The sequence below is a fragment of the Podarcis vaucheri genome, assembly GCF_965113315.1.
Source record: "Podarcis vaucheri genome assembly, chromosome: 3".
NCBI lineage: Eukaryota > Metazoa > Chordata > Lepidosauria > Squamata > Lacertidae > Podarcis > Podarcis vaucheri.
Window position 1 is genome coordinate 7,706,825 of NC_138761.1, and position 11,707 is coordinate 7,718,531.

General features: G+C 45.9%; 1 long non-coding RNA gene across 1 annotated transcript; it reads left to right on the forward strand.

Moving 5' to 3' along the window:
- The first annotated feature begins 2,396 nt into the window (after positions 1–2,396).
- On the forward strand, positions 2,397–6,222 carry LOC309529805. The gene is made up of 3 exons (XR_014218476.1): positions 2,397–2,748; positions 4,106–4,237; positions 6,196–6,222. It is a non-coding gene; the product is annotated as an uncharacterized lncRNA (long non-coding RNA).
- Positions 6,223–11,707: the final 5,485 nt, after the last annotated feature.

Sequence of the window (11,707 nt, forward strand, 5' to 3'; positions counted from 1 at the left end):
GAATAATTAGGTCAATAACATCCTTAGCAGGACATCCAAATTTAAGCACAAATTCAACCCACAGCTATGAGGCATTTGCGAGCTTTTCTGCGGAGAAAGTCCTGTTGCTCGGCCGTGACCTGTAGGGATATCGCGGAGCGGGGAGTGGGTTCCGGAGGGAGCACACTTCCCCGCCAGCAGGCAGCCACAATCTTGGGGTGCAGGGGAAAAACCCCCTCAGACAAGCCACGGCTGTCAGAACATTGTCCCCTGTGTCTGAGCTTTTGCGGTCTCAGAAGTCAGCGGTGTCCTGTCTGTAACTTTTCCCCTGAGACCTTTTGTCTCCTACGTCATACACTGTGCAAGGGGAAAATGACGCTGTGGAACAGGTGCCAAAATAGCTTTGTACCACCCCACGATCTTGGGACGGAAGATGCGTAAAGGTCAAAGCCCAAACATGTATCTGCCTAGCTTGCATATTTGTCTCAATAAAAGGAGGCTCCACAGGAATGGGGGTAGCTCGCTTCAGACCACCTGTGCGCAGCTCACATGATGATCAACACCTGTCTCGTGCCTTCACTTCAGTGACCTCCCTGCCAATTTAGATACTGTGACAGAACTGGAGGCCCCTCAACTGTCTTCGGGTCCGGTGTTAGAACATTTCGATCGGATACTCCCTGCAGATGTGGATGGACTCCTCCAAGCTGGTAGGCCCACCACCAGGCTCCTCGATCCGTGCCCGTCTTGGCTGATTAGGGTGCGCCCAGATATTGCGTGGACCCCCCTGGTTCAAATTATCAATTTGTCCCTTAACTCAGAAATATTCCCAGGGGAGCTGAAGGAAGCAATGGTGTGTCCGCTCTTAAAGAAAACTTCACTAGATCCTTTAGATCTATCCAATTACCACCCAGTTTCAAATCTCCCATATCTGGGTAAGGCAATTGAACAGCTTGGTAGGTTTCTGGAGGAAACATGGGCTCCATTTCAGTCTGGATTACGTCCTGGTTTGGGGACTGAGACTGCTCTGGTCGCCCTAACAGATGATCTCCGCAGACAACTGGATCGAGGCAGGTCGGGACTGCTGATTCTTTGAGATTTGTCAGCAGCCTTTGACATGGTTGATCATGATCTTTTGGACCACCACCTCGCTGATGTGGGGATACAGGGCATAGCCCATAAATGGCTGTGCTCTTTTATCTCTGGTCGGGGACAGAGGGTGGCACTAGGGAGGGAGTTGTCGTCGCACCACCCTTTGGTGTGTGGAGTGCCGCGGGGCTCAATCCTCTCCCCGATTCTTTTAAACATCTTTATGTGCCCCCTTGTCCAGATTATCTGAAGCTTTGGGCTGGGTTGTCACCAATATGCTGATGACACTCAGCTCTATCTGCTGATGGATGGCCAAGCCAACTCAATCCCTGACACACTGACCAGATGTTTGGAAGCTGTGGCTGGATGGTTTCGTGGGAGACGACTGAAACTAAATCCTTCAAAGACAGAGGTCCTCTGGCTGGCTCGGTATGGTATGGGGATGAGGGACCAACTCCCTTCTCTTGCGGGGACCCAATTAGTGCCATTGAGTTCTATTAAGAGTTTGGGTGTAATCCTTGACGCCTCTCTTTCCATGGAGGCGCAGGTTACAACAACAGCCAAGGCGAAATTTTTCCACCTTCGCCGCCTCAAACAATTGGTCCCTTACCTTTCCTGCCCTGACCTGGCCAAAGTGATCCATGTGATGGTCACCTCCAGGTTTGACTACTGTAAGGGCTGCCCTTGAAGCTGTCCCAGAAACTCCAGCGGGTGCAGAATGCTGCAGTGAGGCTCCTCACAGGGTCTCTGCCATGGGAGCATATTCACCCAGCGCTTTTCCAGCTGCATTGGCTCCCGGTGGAGTACAGAGTCAGATCTAAGGTGCTGGTTTTGACTTTTAAAGCCCTTCACTGGCCCCGGCCTGGTGGAATGCTCTGTCTCTTGAGACCAGGGCCCTGCGGGATCTGATCTCTTTCTGCAGGGCCTGTAAGACAGAGTTGTTCCACCTGGACTTTGGCTCAGAATCAGTTTGATTCCCTCACCCTCTTTCTTTTTCCTTTCTCCTTTTATGTTGTATCTTAATCTTTTAAATTGTATTTTAATCAACTTGTTTTTATTATTGGCTGTTAGCCGCCCTGAGCCAGGTCTTCGCTGCGGAGGGCGGGGTATAAATAACAATTATTATTATTATTATTATTATTATTATTATTATTATTATTATCATCATCATCATCATCATCATCATCATCATCATCATTAATACTCTGCCACAGTTTCCTCTCAGTTGCATACCAGTCAGAGCCTCCGTACGACCAAGTTGTAATGGCTACTCCTCCGGTTAATGTACTGTACAGAACTTCTTGAACAGCAAGGAAGAACCAGAAAACTGGAGCTGCTTGATAGGGACAGTTATCAGTAAGATCTGAGCCACATTGAAACCATTTTTCCAACCGGGTGAACCGCGAAGGCATTGCCAGATTAATGTACTCTGCCACAGTTTCCTCTCAGTTGCGTACCATGGTCTCTTGAGCAGTGATCCAGGAAGGCAATTTATAATTAAATGTATAATGCCTAGGGAGATTTTTTAATACCCAGAGGAGTATAAGACACACCAAAACACATTGCCTCTTCATTTCCTTTCAGGTTGAGATACAAGGAGCATCCACCTTGACCTTCTGGGAGATATGAAGACCGTATACTTTTTCTATATTGTGTTTGCTCTGCTACTCATTCCCAATCCAGGTAAGCAATTATTTGAGTCCTAAATCGGACTGGAATGAGTAATACCACTGTGTAGGGCCAATGCTTATCCTCTTCCTCTTTTTCCCCCATTCCCCCGTTCTACATTTCCAATTCTCATATACAGTATCTACTTGCACTTGTGCGCTTGTGAACTGGTGGGTTGACAGGACCTGGGACAGATCAGTGGGAACTCATCCCACTGCGGGGATTCGAACTGCTGACCTTACAGTGAGCAACTCCAAGAGGCTCAGTGGTTTAGACCACAGCACCACCCACGTCTTTTCCAACTAAACACCTGGCTCGCTGAAAAGGCATTGCTATGGAAGAAAGGTGAACAGCTAAGTGCTCTTTTCACACTGAGTCTGATTGGACTTACTTGGTGCAAAAAAAAAAAGCTTTAAACTCTCTATCTTTCTTCTTGGGCAAAGGCCAATCATCATGCAGGTCAGGGACTGGTAGGGATGACCTTACATGGTGTCACAGGATAAACTGACTTCCTGTGACATCTCACGACAGCATCCTCACCTTGTCCCTTACAATGGAAATCACGCAGGTTAAATGCACATGCCGTGCAATTTTGAACCATGGCAGAGGCCTGAGTACACTGGGTACTAGTGGCAGGTTTGTGGGGGAATGGGGGTTAAAGTTTAAAGTTGGGTTAAAGCTTCAAGTTGGGTATACATACAGCAAGAAGGGGGATGCGGGTGGCGCTGTGGGTAAAACCTCATTGCTTAGGGCTTGCCGATCGCATGGTCGATGGTTCAAATCCCCACGGCGGGGTGAGCTCCCGTCTTTCGGTCCCAGCTCCTGCTCACCTAGCAGTTCGAAAGCACCCCTAACTGAAGTAGATAAATAGGGACCGCTTTATAGCGGGAAGGTAAACGGAGTTTCCGTGTGCTGCGCTGGTGCTGGCTCGCCAGAGCAGCTTCGTCACGCTGGCCATGTGACCCGGAAGTGTCTCCGGACAGCGCTGGCCCCCGGGCTCTAAAGTGAGATGGGCTCACAACCCTAGAGTCGGACACGACCGGCCCGTACGGGCAGGGGTACCTTTACCTTTACCTTGTTACAGCAAGACGGGAGGTGGAAGGAGACTGCCATATTCCTTTTTTGATGTGTTCTTCTGTGTTGCATCCATCTCTGCCATTTCTTCTTGTTAGAATAGGTGTTTGCCTGCCTGCTTGCTTGCTTGCTTGCTTGTTTTTTTTAAAAAAAACATCCACCTGAGTTTCTCTGCATTCTCTTAAATATTTTTTGCTGATATTGTTATTTATTAGATTTTATCATACCCACCATTCTACTTGAATTCTCTTGTAAGTGGATAGATAGCTAAAGGCCATTTGCTGCTCTGTTACTACAGGATTCACTGATGTTTCAGATGAAGAATCATGCATGTACGGCGATCTGGCAGGCTACTGTGTGTTGAAGGAATGCCCTCGTGACTTTACAGTCATTGGAAATTGTGGAGAAAAGCATCGTTGCTGTTATTACCGTAAGAATAAATACCCTATAACCGGATCTGATTTCTGGTCCAGTTTGTAATTTAGATTGTGCCAGATTCTGGACCAACCCAGCCCATCCTGTATCCATGAAATGAAAAACTTTGGCAATCCTATTGACTTGTATTGGGAAACCAGGGAGCTGATTAATGCCTATTCTAGAGAGGGGATATTGCCTCCCTGCTTGAAGGAGGCAATGATAAGACCACAAGCTCAGAAGCCCTCCCTAGATTTAAAAGATCTAAGTAATTACTGACTAGTTGCTGCTATCTCCTTATTATGCAATGTTCTTGAGTAGATGATCATGGACCAGATCCAGACGTTCTTGGAGGGAAATGATGTTCTAGATCCATTTCAATTGCAGTTGAGACCAGGTTTTGGCACAGGAAATCCCCATATGATGATCTCTGTCAGGAGAGAGACAGGGGAAATGTGTCCTTGCTAATTCTCCTCAACCTCTCAGGGTCTTTTGATACCACTGAGCATGGCATGCTTCTGAAGGGATTGTCTGAGTTGGGGGTGGGTGGCACTGCTTTGCAGTGGTTCTGGTCCAACTTGGATGGATGTTTCCAAAGGGTGATACTTGGAGAGTATTAGCCAGGGGGTGCTGGGTGTCAAAAGCTGAGGTGACCTCAGAGTACACAAGTGGGTGAGGGAGCCCAGCCAGCCAGTCTGCCAGCCCTTGGTGTTGGGAACAGGCAGACAGGCAGTTGCCACGCTGACCTTTCTTGTCCTTGCCTGGTCGCTGAGTGGCCAGTGCCAAAGGGGAACCTTTCTGCCACACAGGCCTGGTGGCACCCGCTGCTGCCTCCCAAGGTGCGTAAGGTGCTGGCCTCACGTTCACCTTTGGCCAGTCTCCGTTGGGACACTTGGGCTGGGAGCATCCTCTTCCCAGGCCCCTGTGGGGTGGCCTGAAGAGGCACCTCTCGTTGGGGTAGGCAGGGGACCAAGGCAGTGGGTGCCCAGAGGAGACCCAAAGAGAAAACAGAGGAAGCTGACCTTATAGCCTTAAATGCCTTTAAATGACTCAGGACTGCAATACCTCAAATACTGCCTCTCCCCATATCAACCGACTCAAAGGCTGCCAACTTCCTTTGAGGTCCTCCTTTGTCTGCCTCCTCCACAAGAGGTGGTAAGCCAAGAACAGGTCTTTTCTGAGGTGAATTCCCATTTATGGAATGCTCTCCACAGGCAAAAAAACAAAATAAAACAAAAAACTAATAAAGATCATCATGGGGGAAAAAATAAAAAATATATAAAAAGTCTTTGGCTGATAAAACCATACATGACCTTTGAAATAGGTTTGAGGGAATGGGGTTTGGGTTTTTTTGTTTTGTTTTGTTTTGTTTTGTTTTGTATTCTCATTTTGTATTTTAATGTTGTAAACCACTCTGTGATCTTCAGATGAAGAATGGTATAGGTATAGAGAAGTAGCAAATCAATAACTTCAATTTAATTTTATTGGCTATCCAAACCTAAGCAGAGTTTCATACTAACAGCAAGAAATAAGACCCACTCCTCCCTTGTAGAGTACAGATTTACCTCTAAGTAAGATTTCAGTTCTGTCCAGGTCTACGTTTTCACAAAGGTCAGTCAAATATTTACCTTTGCATAGTGTCATTTCGAAAGATTAAGAATGGAAAATGAAGAACATGCAAGAATGCGAAATGGGTAGAACCATAAATCTTTGCTCAAAGCTGAGGTTACCAACGTTAGTGCCTGCTGGACCTCTACTGATACCCAGGAAGTCTTTGAAGACCATACTCTCTGCCCCTTCATCAAGAGAAGACTTTCCACCTGGAGGTTTAAGTGAAGTGGATTGAGCTCTGAAAACTACAAATACTCTTCTGCCAGATAACTTTTGCTAAATTAACGTAGAATTAGAAATATTGGTTTAGGGTATTATATATAGATGGCATTTCACTTGCTTTCTCTCTCTGTGTATATGCAGGTAGAGAGCCTGTAAGAAACAGAAGGCAATGTGAGAGGATCTTTGGTTTATGTCGGCAATCCCAATGCACTATAGCATATTATCCTACAGGAAAATGTGCAGAGAATGTTCCATGCTGCAAACCAGTGTAAGTATGAAGCTCCCAGATATTGTGGTGGGTTGGACCTGATGACACTTTGGGTCCCTTCCAGCTGTACGATTCTATGATTCTATGAAAAATACTTGGTAATTAAAGTATTGATTCACTTGCAGGTGAATTGAAGATGGTGTGTTAGAAATATTCTTGCTGGCGGCTTGCACACACATTACACTTGCCCCAGATATTGTCAAGGCAAACAGTTCCTGAAGGTGGTTGTTCTTGTGCTTGTTGCTGTGAATTATAATATCAATAGCAAGAATACTTTATTTTAAAAATAGAACACTACAAATCAGCAACAAATGGAGTAGTGCGCTTGTTCAAGGGCAAGAGGTCAAATTTGACTTTGTCTTATTTTTTTTCCTTTGTATTCCTTTTCTCTCACAGATCTTTTGGCTGAAGGAGGTATCTACATTTGCTCTTACACTCCTGCTCATTGGAATGCAGAATAAAATTGACCTGTCTGCAGTGAAAGTATCTGTGTGTGCTTTTTCCCTTTCTGCTCATTTTGCTTATTTCTCTTAAAAGCCCCGTTCCATGCCCAATAAGCATGGGGCACCTTTGCCTGGCGGCACTGTGGCCCATAAGTTGCAGCAAAATCTCCTCTGTGTAATGGGCTTATGGGAAAAAGCTGTCCCGTGAGCAATGCCAGATTTACATATAAGCTAAACAAGCCATAGCTTAGGGCCCCACTTTCTTGGGGGCCCCAAAAAAAATTAAAGGGGGGGGCTGGATGTACATTTCCAATACAGTGGTACCTTGGGTTAAGAATTTAATTCGTTCTGGGGGTCTGTTCTTAACCTGAAACTGTTCTTAACCTGAAGACCACTTTTGCTAATGGGGCCTCCGGCTGCTGCTGTGTCACCAGAGCACCATTTCTGTTGTCATCCTGAAGCAAAGTTCTTAACCCGAGGTACTATTTCTGTGTTAGTGGATTCCGTAACCTGAAGCGTTTGTAACCTGGAGCATGTGTAACGCAAGGTACCACTGTATACACTGTCGGATTCTCTAGCCTCAGTCAGAGGAAACTGGCCACTCTCCAGGCACTTGAGATCCTTGTTGACCTCCCCGTCTGCGTCTCCCGGCAGGATACAGGCAAGGTCACTATCGGCGATCCCACTCAGCGTGAGAGGGACACACCACTCCTCCCCTCCTCCCTGCCTCCCCAGGGAGGGGGAAAGAGACAGACAGAAATCTATTTACATGTCTTTATTTCTGTCTTTGCGGCAGTACAGAGAAACGCGTCTGCACTCATCAGATTCCAAACAGTAGAGAGATAAACTCCACCCCTGTACTTCCAGTACAGGTCAGATGACACTCTGAGCTAACATCTGGTGCTCAGAACAGTGAATAGACTGCCCCTTCATTCCCATGGTACGGTCCCAAACATCAACATCCTGTTTTGCTTTCCAGACACCTGCAGCTCGCTCTTGCATTGCTGCTTTTTCCTGACCTGACATACACACACACACATTCATACATACATACATACACATACATACATATATACAAACATACAAAGAGAGGGCTGCCTTCAGACGTCTTCTAAAGGTTGCATAGTTACTCATCTCCTTGGCTTAGGGTCCTCATTACTCCCTAGCCTCTAACATTTCTCCAAGGAAAATCGGGATGTCGTAAGGAGAAATGGGGCATTCTGGAATCAAATCAGAAACTGGGGTTGTTTCTGTGAATCTGGGATGTCCCTGGAAAATATGAACACTTGGAGGGTCTGTTATTTCCAACCACAGTGTTCATATTGTTTCAATACAATGAATAGTATCCTTGGCTCTTATCTTATCCTTGGCTCCTTTCGATACACCTGCAAGAGAAAACATTTTAGATTCACATGCAGTGCACATTTTGTAATCAGACTCATCAAAAATCAATAGATACAGTCCATCTTTCTCTCTGGCAGAAAGATACAGCTCTCCATCTTTAAAGATTTTGCAACTCTCCTTATCATAGGACAACACCAGTCCTTTCTTTGTCATCTGAGAAACACTCAGCAAATTCAACTTCAAATCAGGAACATAATAAACATTATTTATAGTCAAGTTCAGACTTTCCAAGTACACAGTCCTGATTCCGATCACTGCCTTGCCGTGGTGAAGGGGCTTGAAGAACTCAGAGAAGCTATGAACTACGCCGAGCAGGGCACACAAGATGAACAGGTAATAGTGGAGAGTTTTGACCAAACGTGATCCACCTGGAGGAGGAACCGGCAATCCACTCCAGTATCCCTGCCAAGAAAACTCCATTGACAAAGACAACAGGCATATAAAAGTTATGACGCTGGACGATGAGCCCCTCAGGTCCAAATATCCTCTGACTCTGAAGCAGGGCTTTCATTTTCATAGACCATGAGGAATAATTGTCATTAGTTAGGGGGGGCTGGATAAGGTAAACCCGCCCCTTTCTTGGCATCCATCTTGATTCCAAGTTACAGCTTTTAGCTAAGAGCTGAAAAATCCAACGGTCTGTGAGCTGTTTACAGCTGTACTCTACAAGCTGCAAGCCCTTCGCAGCAAGCTAACGCTGAAAAATCCAACAGCCTTTTTCCATCCTCTGAGCCTTTTACAGCTCTGGCTTGCTTTCCGCTTGCCTTTGATGCTTAATAAGCCCATTAATCAGCCCAAAGTACGCACGACTCCTTGGCAGGCGATGGCAGTTCTTATCAGGCTCCTCCGGAATGCGTGGGATGTGGCTTTCTCTGTCTGTTTTAATCCAAAAACAGCAGTTCCTCAGTGAACCGGAGAACCGTTCAATCCGCGTTCATCATGCAGCCATCAATCAGCAACCTTCAGGGGTCCGTGGAACGTCGCAAATCAGCAAAAACGTCTCCACCGGGTGCTCCAACCGTCCTTAGCTGTGCTTTGTAGCCTTCACCATCCGCGTGCTACCACTTGTTGGAAAACTTGCCCCCTCGGGAGAGGATGGCCCCTCTCCCAGGCTCCCGGGGGTTTGTTTACTGGTGATCTACTCTGGCTGTCGACGCCACGGCAGTCCAGGAAGATCTTGATAGGCGACATCTCCCTGTGTGGAAGATGCACACCCCTTCTTCCTTGCATACAAGCAGGGGAAAGAAGATAGTCAGAAACTCTTTTACATCTTGTTTATTTCTGACTGTTCAACTCTACAAAAAACATGTCCGATCAGTTCAGTCTCCTCCGAGCAACTGACACAGACTTCCTTCACATACGCAACAGGAAGGTTTCATATTACACACAGAACAAAGCCCTGGGAATCCTGTGAACTTCCGGGAACATTCTTTCCAATAGCTAGCCACATCATGTGATGTAAACACCGAGCTGCCAGTGGTACCTCTGGTTTAGTACTTAATTCGTTCCGGAAGTCCGTTCTTAACCTGAAACTGTTCTTAACCTGAAGACCACTTTAGCTAATGGGGCCTCCTGCTGTTGCTGTGCCACCAGAGCACGATTTCTGTTGTCTTCCTGAAGAAAAGTTCTTCACCTGAGGTAATATTTCTGGCTTAGTGGAGTCTGTAACCTGAAGCGTATGTAACCTGAAGCATATTTAACCCGAGGTACCACTGTATATAAGATAAAAAATAAATAAAATAAAACCTACATGCAACAACAGTGTTTCGTGTTGTGTAGGCTCCATATTAGTTCCATAAATTACCATATAGCATATATTCAACACAAAAAACAGTGACAATTTATTGTTGACAAAGGACAGCTGGACATATAAAGGGCCCCATTACCTTCATTAGCTTAGGGCCTCATGAAATCTAAATTCAGCCCTGTGCATGAGCCTTTGCTGTGGAGGTAAAGGGAAATCCTATGTAGGAATGCTTCCCCTGGAGCTCACAATTATTTTGCTTTGAGAACTTCCCTCTCACCCATCCTCAAATTAGAGCCTTTACAGAGCAATTTTGGGATGATCGTTGACAGGGCCAGAAATGATTTTTCTCTCTAAAACTGAGGCACTTGGTTATTGTTTTGCCTTTCCCTCAGTGAAATTATGGCTTTCCTTTGTTAGGTGGAAGAACATTGTTTGTGTGAGGGGGGAAATGGCATTGGGTAGGATCAACATGGTATAGGGGAGAACCTATAAGGGGTCTCAGGGGTGGATTGACCACAGCAAACCCAAGCGTGGGTTCGGTATCTGCTTGCTTTAAGTCTGCACCCTGGTCTCCCAGTGAGACCTCGCTTGCCTGGCTTGCACCACAGCAAACTTCAACACGGACCGATTCCCATTGTTCTGGTTTGGAGGGGTTCAAACCCAGCAGAACCATTCCACCAACATGGAGCTTGTGAGATGATGTACTGATCCTTTGACTGAATGCCAACCCTTGCCCTGCCTGCTGCCATCAAGAAATATTTGGCCTGACTTTAATCCCATCACTGTTGAACGGTCTGGTGATCTGGCTGCTCTCATGGGTCACATCATGCTCTTGCCTGGGCAGCTAACTACCTCTATGAGGAACATTCTTTTTTTATTGCATTGAGATCAAAGAGGTATAAGAAAAGATTGGATAGAGGGATAGCTCTCCTGCTACTTAAATGATGCTGTGAAGCGTATCAGCTGCATCCACTCACTCCATACGCAATCCAAATATATGCAATGCTTGCAAACAGAACATGATGACAGAGAATCTTTGTTGGAAGTAAGGGGCAAATCTTTCCTGAACAAGAGAGTTATTCCCCTCCACCCCCAAAAAAGTTATCACTGGTGAAAGGATCGTGGTGTTAGCTATTTGCAGACTAGTTGCACTGCAGAGAGCTTGCTGGGGAGACCACACATTACAAGGAACGCAAAACAACTTTAGCAAGGGTTTACTAACAAAAACAAAAACACCTTTTACAGTAAACATATCAATAAGCATGACCCATCCACCAACCCAACCCCCAGAGTACTGAGAGAGCTCTTTATATACTATACCCAATTGCAGAAACAGCTTAATTAACACAACTTAACAGCACCTGCTATAGCCCTTCACAACTGTAAAACTAGGTCATGTTATTTGCTCTGGCCCTTACAGACATACACATCTTGTGGAACAATAATGAACCTTCAAATTTAAAGAGATCACTCAAGAGGTAGGACCACCTCGGAGTCAAAGCCCAAGAGTCCAAGATCAGGACATGAGCTTCAGCACTGCATGGCAGCTACGACACTGCCCCCCAAAATGCCCATGCCGACTCCCCAAACTAGTAAGCTCAAGATATGGTCTCCTCACTCATGGGAGGCATGTGTCATGCAGGAATGTTGGCCTTGCCAGCACATGCTTCCTTTGCATGGTAGGATCTGTTCCTTTCTATGGATGTTGGAAGTTTCACTGGGTTACTTTAGACAAGGTAAATTTACTAATGAAATTAATTGACCTTGACCTTCAACATGAAAGGTTGAAGA